Source organism: Ictidomys tridecemlineatus, chromosome 13 (assembly GCF_052094955.1).
Source record: "Ictidomys tridecemlineatus isolate mIctTri1 chromosome 13, mIctTri1.hap1, whole genome shotgun sequence".
Lineage (NCBI taxonomy): Eukaryota > Metazoa > Chordata > Mammalia > Rodentia > Sciuridae > Ictidomys > Ictidomys tridecemlineatus.
Window position 1 is genome coordinate 100,082,869 of NC_135489.1, and position 9,285 is coordinate 100,092,153.

The window sequence follows — 9,285 nt, forward strand, 5'->3', positions numbered from 1 at the left end:
GTACTTGCTTCTTCTCGCTGTTTTTTTCTGAATGAGGAAGACCCATCGTGGATATTGTTTGGGTATTCCTCCTGAAATTTGGTCACTACTGAGAAGGTTTTGGTGGAGTTTTGAAAAAGATACTTACCAGCTCTAAGAACTATGAAATGGACATCTAATGACTTCATGAACAGACTCATGAGCACCACTTTAAATCTCAGGTTTCACTCTGGAAGTTTGGATTTTCAGTCCAATGAAGGTATTGGACTGACTCAGAGGAAACCCACAGGCCCCCTACCCAGGCACCAGCCAGCAGACCTCCCAAGTGGTTTCTACTCTGCTCACACCCATCACTCATCATTCAATCCCCAGCATCATCAGCAGCAAAGAACTGGTAGCCCAGAACTTTCCCAATGGGACAAGAATTTCTGGCAGCAGCCCAGACAGCACTGACAAGGGGAGGTCACAAAGCTCAGATTGTTGAGGGGGGATGTGTGCTTCCTGATCTGAAATAGGCCAACAGTTCCCAGCTGGTACACAGAGAGAGGCTGCCACAGGTCCCACAGGAAGCCAGAGCTGGGAGGGACCGTCCCGTCGGTGACAGCAGAGTTCTATTCTGGACCAGAAACCAGGAGTGAAGGTAGTCAGGGCATGGCTTCTGCCAAGGCCTCATACACCCAGGCCTCTCACTCTCAAGGACATGGGCTGGGCCTTGTAACCTGGAGGGCCTTTGCTAAGTGGCCAGACCTGAGCTGAGAGCAGACCTTGAACCCGCACCCAGGGGAGACTGTGGTGGTTGTGAAGGCCCTGGGAAGGGTAATGCTGGTGGAGCAGCTTGGGGTTAGCATGGTCTGATGATTGCTTGGTTCTTGGCCCCAGTGAGGCTGTGGGCCTGGATGTGTCCCCTGTGGTCAGTCAGTGCCACCTGGGGGAGATAGCTGGTCCCTCACTTTGGTGGGCCATAGCAGCAGAGCAGGGGAGGGGTTGAGAGGACCTTAGTGGAGCCCTGTGGATGGTGGCAGCTGTATCCTACAGGCACTGCATCCCTTGGGCACACCCCTGCTGGAGATGATTGAGCCCCATGGCAAGCTGGGGCGAGAATTACTTTGTAAGCTATAACTGGGGCAGGGGCTGGCTCAGTGATAGGGTGCTCTCCTGTCATGCACAAAGCCCTGGATTCCATCCCTAGTTCCTTCCCCTGCAAAAAGCTGGAATCACCCTGGTGGTCTTTGGAGACTGTTCATGTAGAGATCTCTCCCCTGGCAGCAGCCACACACACACACACACACACACACACACACACACCCGCGCCCCGGGCAGGCTGCCCTCCCTTGACCTACATGTGTGGAGGTAAAATGACCCTCTCCAGATACAGGCTTGTGCAGCCAGGCTGCCCACCCTGTGTGTCAAGCAGGAGGGCCTGTTTCCTGGACTGGAGAGTGTCTGTCCCCAGGTGCCAATGATCTGTGCTCTACTAACTGCTGACCCGAAGGGGTTCTAGTATTTCTCCATCCTGGAGGAGGCAGGTGTGTGCAGCATTCGACTTAGCTGACCTGCTGATCCTCTTTCCTACCACACTTTGTAGTCTCTTTGGGGTCAGCCTCTGACACAGTTGGGGACTAGGCAATAGCCTTTGATTCCATTGCACAAACTGAACCACCCTTACTTCTGCTTTTTTAGAGCTTGAAAAACTTGTGTCTTTGGCAGAGAAATAACTGCAGCAAGACCCAGGTACTCAGCCCTACAACAGCTGTAAAGACCCCGTCCCAGAACAAAAGAGATCCCTGTGAAGAGCTTGATCAGACCCTCAGTGGGTGTCTGGTGTTGAAGATTCTCCCAGAAGGTCCCTGTCACTGTGATTTGATACCAGATGCCACCTGATAGACACACTGGCCCAATGGAGCAGAGAAAGGGCTGCAAGGTGTTCGAAGAAGAAAAGGGAGCCCAGGCGAGGCCCAGGTAGGACTCTAGTGTTCTTTGGGACAACTGGAAAAACCTGCATGTCCCCTGGGCATGGACGTTTGGGGAGAGGGGCTTGGAAAGAGCCTATCAGATTAACAGACCAAGTGACAGAGAAAGGAACAGGGTTTCACAGCTAGGTGGGCGAGGTGTGCTGTACCCAGCACCTGCCCAGATCTACACTGAGCTCCAGCAGGGAGGAGTCTCAGAGATGTCAATCTTGATGCAGCATCCATGTGTGGCTGGGGAGGACACCAAGGTGAGCCAAATAACTTCAAGTCTGTTTCAAAAGAATTCTGTTTTTTTTTTTTAATTGAAGTAATAGCTTTGGAGTTTTTGTAAAAATCATAAACACCTATTGTAAAAAAAATGCAGAAAACCACTCCCCCGTCCCCCTCCACTCTGTGACCACCCCAGAACTTCCTGCTCCCTGGATTACACATATCTGTCAGAGTGTGGACACACTCCTGGCTCCACGTGCTCCATTCATGGTGCTCTGTGATCTGCATTTTCATGTATCATTTGCTGTGAATTACTGTGACAATGAAGAGTGTCAGAATAAATGGTTTTTAATATCTGTATCTGTATTATAATGTCCTCAGCGAGCTCTCTGTTGAATAGGTACATGGATTATGGACTGAATTGTTTGCCCTGAAATTCATCATTTTGTTTTGTTTTGTTGGGGGGTGGGGGGTGGCGGTACCAGGGATTGAACCCAGGGGTGCTGACCCACACCCTAGCCCTTTGTGTTGATTTTTTGAAATTTTGAGACAGAGTCTGGCTAAGTTTGGACCAGTCACGCCTGGGGAATTTGGATTGAAGTGAAATTTTATAATATTGCCCTCCCCCTTTTCTGTGGTGCTGGGGATTGAACCAAGGCCTTGTGTGTGCCAGGTGAGTGCTCTACCACTGAGCTTATCTACCTCCTTAGTAGCTGGGATTACCAGGGCATACCATTGTGTATGGCTTAAAATTAACCCCTTTAAGTAACACTCTGGGGACCCTCAGCTCATAATGTTGCCCAGCAGACCCCTCTGTTTAGTTCTGATTTTTTTTTTATCAACCCAAACTAGAGACTCGTTGCTACTATACAGCTACCTCAGATTCCAGGCTCCCCCAGGTAACCACAGTTCTAGCAAATGCACAGCCCAGGTGCTATGGCTGAGCTGCACTGCAGCCTCACCCTCTTTCTACCCTCAGGCAGCCATGAGGGTAAATCAGTGCCTTTCAATGATTTTAGCAGATGACCCAAAAGGGGAAACACTTTCCAGTATTGAAGAAACCAAATCAGATTTTGCCCTCCACAGCCCAGCTGGGTCAGGGCAGTGTGACAGGTGGCCAAGAGCTTAGTGCAGTCACCCAAAACTGGGCTGTGAGACAGGTTTCCTGAGAAGTGCTACAGAAGGTCCCATGGTGCTTCTTCAGGGAATAGTGTTCCATCTCCATAGCACCTTTCCCTCTCCAGGGTGCTCTGGTGGGCACCAGTTTCCCCAGGGAAGGGTTGTGTGCATTACCAGCAGATCAGCTTAGCTGGCTTCTCCCACTGTGTGATCAGAACCCATGGAACTAGTGAGCATGCGAGAAAGTAGCTTTCTACAGATAACCGACTTGCCCTGATTCCCGGCAAGTGTGAGAGAATTCCAGTGCCCATGGGATAATATGTACTCTGGACATTCTGTCCCAGGGCCTTGACATGACTAGGTCCCTTTGAACAGAGAGGAGGACTTAAGGGACATGGTGCTTAACTGTCCTGTTTTTCCAGGAATGACACATAGGTCAAAGAAAGCTGGCATTGCAAAGGAGGGAAGCCTTCCAGGGACTCTGCAGAGAGTGTCCCCCTCCTGTTGTTTTCAAGGCTGCCACAGAACTAGAGGGTGATCCAAGTCAAAATGCTACAGAAGTCACTGAGGCTGGCTTTGAACTTGCGATCTTCCTGCCTCAGCCTCCCCAGCTGCTGGGATTACAGGTATGCACCACTGCACCTGAATTCTCTTTTGATAGATGGTCTCTAAATCGCCTCAGATTTTTCTTAAATAAATTCTCCCATTGCTGTCACCTCTGGTGAATTTCCAGAATTCTTCTGAAATTTCAGTGTCCCTTATGTGGCCCTTAAGGACTCTAGATATGAGCAAGCAAAGGATTTTAAGAGGGAGAGTAGAAGGAAAGCCTTTAGGGTAGAGGAGGAATCAGGAGGAGGGAGCATGGGAAGGAGTGGGAAGATATGGAGATGAGGTTGGCCAAATTATGTTTCCCTGTATGTACAAATTCACCACTATTGAAACTCACCATCCTGTATAATTAGTGTACACCAATAAAAGAAGTTTAAAAACAAAATTTCCAGAATTCTTGAAAAGCTGATTGGAGCTTTTTGATTTTCTTTGATGTCTCTGCAGTCCATATTTAAGAAATGAATGAAAAACCATGATAAGACCCCTGTGAGGGAGGACAGTGACCCACTAGCTAGCCATGCAATTCAGTTAAGGCTGGCAACCAACACTAAAAGGATAGAACTAGTCCTGGGCACAGGGACCCACCTGTAATCCCAGCCACTCTGGGAAGCTGAGGTGGGAGGATCACAAGCTCAAGGACAGCCTGGGCAGCTTAGTGAACCCTGGTCTCAAAAAGGACTGGGGTGCTCAGTGGTGGAAGGCTTGCCTAACACGTGAGATCCTTGTTCCATCCCCAGTACCTCAAACAAACCAACAAAAAACTGGAAATAACCCCTGTGTCCATCAGCAGGGGACCAGCACTTCATGTTAGGGATGAAAGGAAACAAAGAGGGCTGGGCCCTCCCTGGAAACTGAGGCAGTGTGAAGGGTTCCTGGGATCAGGTCAGAAATACTTCAGGCACAGTGCTCAGAGTTACAGGCATGCATTGATTAGAAGGGACAGGAACGGGGAAAAGAGGACAGTCTCAAGGGATGTTAGAAATATCAATCACAGGAAAGCAGGGAGCTGAAACTCAAAACCTCAGTTCTGTGTTCTGACAAAAGAAGGTTTAAAGTCAGACACCAAAGTCATGCAAAAGAACTATAGTATAAGTGAAAGTGAGATGAAAGTAAAGTTAAATCAAACAAAGGAGACAACACTGCCTCCAGATTAATTACTGTTGGATGTTCACCAGGAGAACTGGGCCCGTGGGATCCAATTAAGGCTACATTTGGAAATAGACCATCAGCCTTTCTATTTCTCTGGGTCCTTTCAGAGAGGAGAGGGATTATGCGCCTATCTGGCCCCTTAGTTTTATTGGTGGTCCCAGTGAAACTGGTGTTTTGAGATGAGACTAGTCCCATGCCTGGCCAATTTTCTTTTGGGTTCTTATCTTGCCAATTAGAAAAATACAATTCAGGGATCATCCAGGCATGGTGGTGCACACCTATAATCCCAGCAATGTAGGAGGCAGAGATAGGATGATCACAAGTTCAAAGTCAGCCTCAGAAACTCAGGCCCTGAGCAACTTAGCAGGACCCTTTCACAAAATTTTAAAAATTAAAAGATAGGCTGGGATGTGGGGATGCGGCTTAGTGGTTAAGCACCCCTGGGTTCAATCCCCTATACCAAAAAGAAAGAAAGAAATAGGTCTTGATGGTGCCTATTAATATTTCTAGCAGTTAGTGTGCTGTGTAGTCTCTGCCTCTGAAGGAGGGACCCATTGCCTGACCATAATCTACTCTATTCACCAGGAAGCTTCCGGAGTCCTGCCCAAGTCCACCTCCTCTTGACTTTTGATTGACAGCTTGGGGGCTGTATGACTGCCTCCAAGAGGAAGGTGTGGTGCTCGGGGGTAAGAGGTTTTAAGAAACAGTCCCCCTGTTTTTGTCTCAATTCCCCTTCCCCTTAATTGATTCATTACCCTTTGAATAGCCCCCATCCTGTTTTGTGAGGGTCTTGGCTCTCAGGGTGATTGGGGGTTGTGGCATAGTCTGGGTATATGGGTGGGGGGGTCCTGGAGACTTGGTTACAGGAGCCAATGAAGACGTGGTCCTGAAGGCAGCTTTTCTTAACTAAGGCTGCGGGATTTCTAACATTCTCAGACCCCACCTCCCAGGGCTCGTCTGTCAGAGAGGTCTCTCTGTGGCTGAGGGTCAACCTCCCTGTCTCCTGAGCACCCACCTGACCCTGGCACAGGAGTCTCAGATACATTTTGCTGAAATAAACCACACAGGAAACAGACAGTGTCCTGGGGTTCTGGTAGGTACAGTTGTAAACCAGGCGAAGTCATCCATAGCCACAGGAGACTGGCTTGCTGGGGCAGGCTGCAGGCTGGAGCCTGCCAGGGCCTCGGAAGCCATCCTGGAGCCAGGCGACTGTCCTGTATCTTGACTGGCTGGTTATCGTGTGTGGGGTGTGTTTCTCAAAATGCACTGAACCTGAAGTTAAAACAGGCAATTCATTAACTATAAACTGTAGATCAATGAAGTTGATTTAATAAAGAAAAAAATGAATAAAAGAAAGCCAAGCACAGTGTTGCACGCCCACAATCCCAGAGCCTTCAGAGGCTGCGGCAGAAGGATCACAAGTTCAAAGCCAGCTTCAACAACTTAGCAAGCCTTGCTTAAAGTAAAAGGTAATTAAAAAGGCCTGAAGATGCAGTTCAATAGTAGAGGCCCTGTGTTCATCCTCAGTACCAAAAGAAAAAAAAAAAAGAAAGAATAATAAGAGAGAATTACCTACATAAGCCAGATAAAATACATGGTGCATGGACCATAAAGTATGACCTCTTAAGGTCATACCAGGTTTATGCCTGGTGATTTCTGAGCCCCTTCCCCACCACCCCCACTCCCTCCTTTCCTAACACTGAATCCTCAAAGTCCTTCAGTTACATTCTTCTCAATGGTCCCTCCTATGCAGCTTAGGGGCTGCTTTTGTTTTGTTTTGTTTTTGGTTCCGGAGATTGAACTCAGGGATGCTTAAACACTGAGCCACATCTCCAGGCCTCTTAATTTTTTATTTTAAGATAGGGCATCCCTAAGTTGCTGAGCTTGCCAGCCTCCTGCCTCAGCCTCCTTCCTCAGCCTCCCAAATCACTGGAATTGTAGGCAACTGCCCCTGTGCCCAATGGGACTGCTTTTTTCTTTAGGTTTTGACACTCATCAGTGGCCTTTTGAATTTTCAAACTCTTAGCCAAATGTTTTTGCTTGCGTCAGTAACCGGCAAGTAAGTGCAGCGAAGGCCCCGCTGAATCTCCCAACCACTGGAGGACAGAGTTCATCACATCAGGTTCTTTCCTCCAAGAAGATGTATTGCTCTGGTGCTGGTGCTGGAAAGGAGAGAGGTGGAGGGAAGTCGTCAAGTCCCACCGACCACACTAAGGAGCAACGAAGCCAAAAAGAGCAAGACGGGGAAGCCCCTGGGGCCCTGGATGATTTCAGTGTTGTGGTCGTGGGCCCTTGTGATGCTGTAAGAGCTCTCCACCAGCTGCCACCCTCCCGTTGGTGGATCTGAGCCTGTGGTAGGCAATGCATTCTGGGCTGATGCAGGACTATTTCAGCCTGCACTGTTCTAACCCAGGCAAAGATTGACACTCGGACATTTGTTATTCTAAGAAGTTAAAGGGGCAGGATCCTCATGCAAGTTTTCAGGCCCAGAAAAGAGCTGGCCCCACCTGCCAAACTTGACTCCAGACAATTTTTACCCAAAGATCTGAAGACAGTTGGAAGTAGATATCACGGAAACCAAGAGCTACAGGCCCATCTTGTTCTGCAGTATTCGTTTAAGCAGTTTAGGAGGAGATGTGGGTCTTCTATTCATCCCGCTTGGCACACACGCCCTGCATTGAAATATCTTGGTGTAGGAGGCAGAAGGTCCAGGGACCCAGGCCAGAGCAGCCATGGGGCAGTGAGCCTCAGACCTGGACAGCCCTGCCTCCTACAAGACCCTGGTTCTCAGCAGCCTGGCTCTTAGCAGCTCGCACTTCCAGCACCTGCTCACATCTCCAACACACACACACACACACAGACATGTGCGTGCATGTGTGGACACACAGTAGAGACCCTCTGCCTGCCCTCCACTGGCAGCAAAGCACCCTTCCGTGCTCCACAACTGCCCTGTGGCTCAACAACCTGGAGGTGACACCAGGACTTTCAAGACACTCCGGGGAGGAGCAAAGCAACATCTCAAGCTGTTTGGGATCAGATCTAATCATTCTCTGAGCACTGGAGAGGGCAAGGAGAAGACCAAGGTTTCCCATGATATGTCCCCAGGGCAGGCAGTGGAATGGTTGGACTGAAGACTGCAGTCTGACTTGTTAGGAAGTACTTGACACAGTTCCATTTTGGAACAAATCCTCCACCTTAGAACAAGTCACCCCAGAACACTGTGATTCAGCCTGACCTAAACCCAGGCAATACACCATCATCACACAGGGAAGGGAACCCTTATCTGGGACTGGAATCCTGAGAAACACCTGGTTCAACAAGGAGCAGTGGCCACCTCAAAGAATGAATGTGACACCATAGGACCTTTCCCTGACAACCCCTAGCAATGGCCTAACTACAGAAATTCCTCCACTCCCTTGCTGCCCTATAACTTCCCTAGGCTATAAGCAGAACATGGGTTCCAGCCTCTGCGGTGAATCCCCACCCCTGCCTCCAACCTCTGCCACAGATTTGTCCTGAATAAACCTGTGTCACTATTGAGCCACCTCTCCTCTCTCTATATTTCTCTCTTTTGGTTCTTTCCTTAGAGATCTAAGCCAAGAAGGACCTCTGTCAGCACATTGAGTGCTGTAGAGACATGGACCGTGGCTGCCACTGAGGAAAAAAACCTCTCTGCCTCACATACTCCTGATTGACCTAAAAATCTGCCTTTGGAGATCCTGAGGCTGGGCGATACCTCATCAGTCACCCATCAGCACTGCTGCAGTTGATACCTGTGACACATGGCTCATAAGAGCAGTTGCTTAGGCTTTCCTTCAGAGACCCAAAGGCCACTTTTGCAGAAAACACTGGCCCTTGTGCTTGCAGGTGTCTTAGGAGTGATGGGAACAGGATGAACAGGCACCTCTGCCTTCATACTGGGTCTGTCCCCTTTGCTGCCTTAGTCTTGGGGTCAGATTTTGCTCAGCACTGCACACAGACATGTTGATGGTGGAGAGATGTTTTGTTCAGGACTATAATACAGTGCCACCTGGACCTGGACTTGCCTGACCTCTCTCCGCCCCCTTCAAAGCTAAACACGCCTACCAGCCACCACAATCAGAAAAGGGGAAAAAGAAACGTTACCCCTGTTCCTGGAAGATCTGCACCTGTTACCAGAAAGGACACGATCATGTCCTTTATTTGACTCTTAAATCTTGTCCTGCATCTGTAACCCCTAGAGCTGAGAAGCTCAGAAGCAAAGCTCCCT

The 9,285-nt window shown here is 49.1% G+C and overlaps 1 long non-coding RNA gene across 5 annotated transcripts in view; it reads left to right on the top strand.

Moving 5' to 3' along the window:
- Positions 1-8,574, top strand: part of LOC144370075 (uncharacterized) — a 46,257-nt gene extending 37,683 nt beyond the window's left edge. The window contains exons 7-10 of one of the 5 annotated variants that reach the window (XR_013430025.1): positions 1,687-1,938; positions 2,713-2,832; positions 3,701-3,904; positions 5,622-8,574. This is a non-coding gene — a long non-coding RNA (uncharacterized LOC144370075). Of the gene's footprint in view, positions 1-1,659; positions 1,939-2,712; positions 2,833-3,700; positions 3,905-5,621 lie in introns of all 5 variants that reach the window. The other 4 variants (XR_013430023.1, XR_013430022.1, XR_013430024.1 and 1 more) reach the window with 4 other exon arrangements.
- The last annotated feature ends 711 nt before the right edge of the window (positions 8,575-9,285 follow it).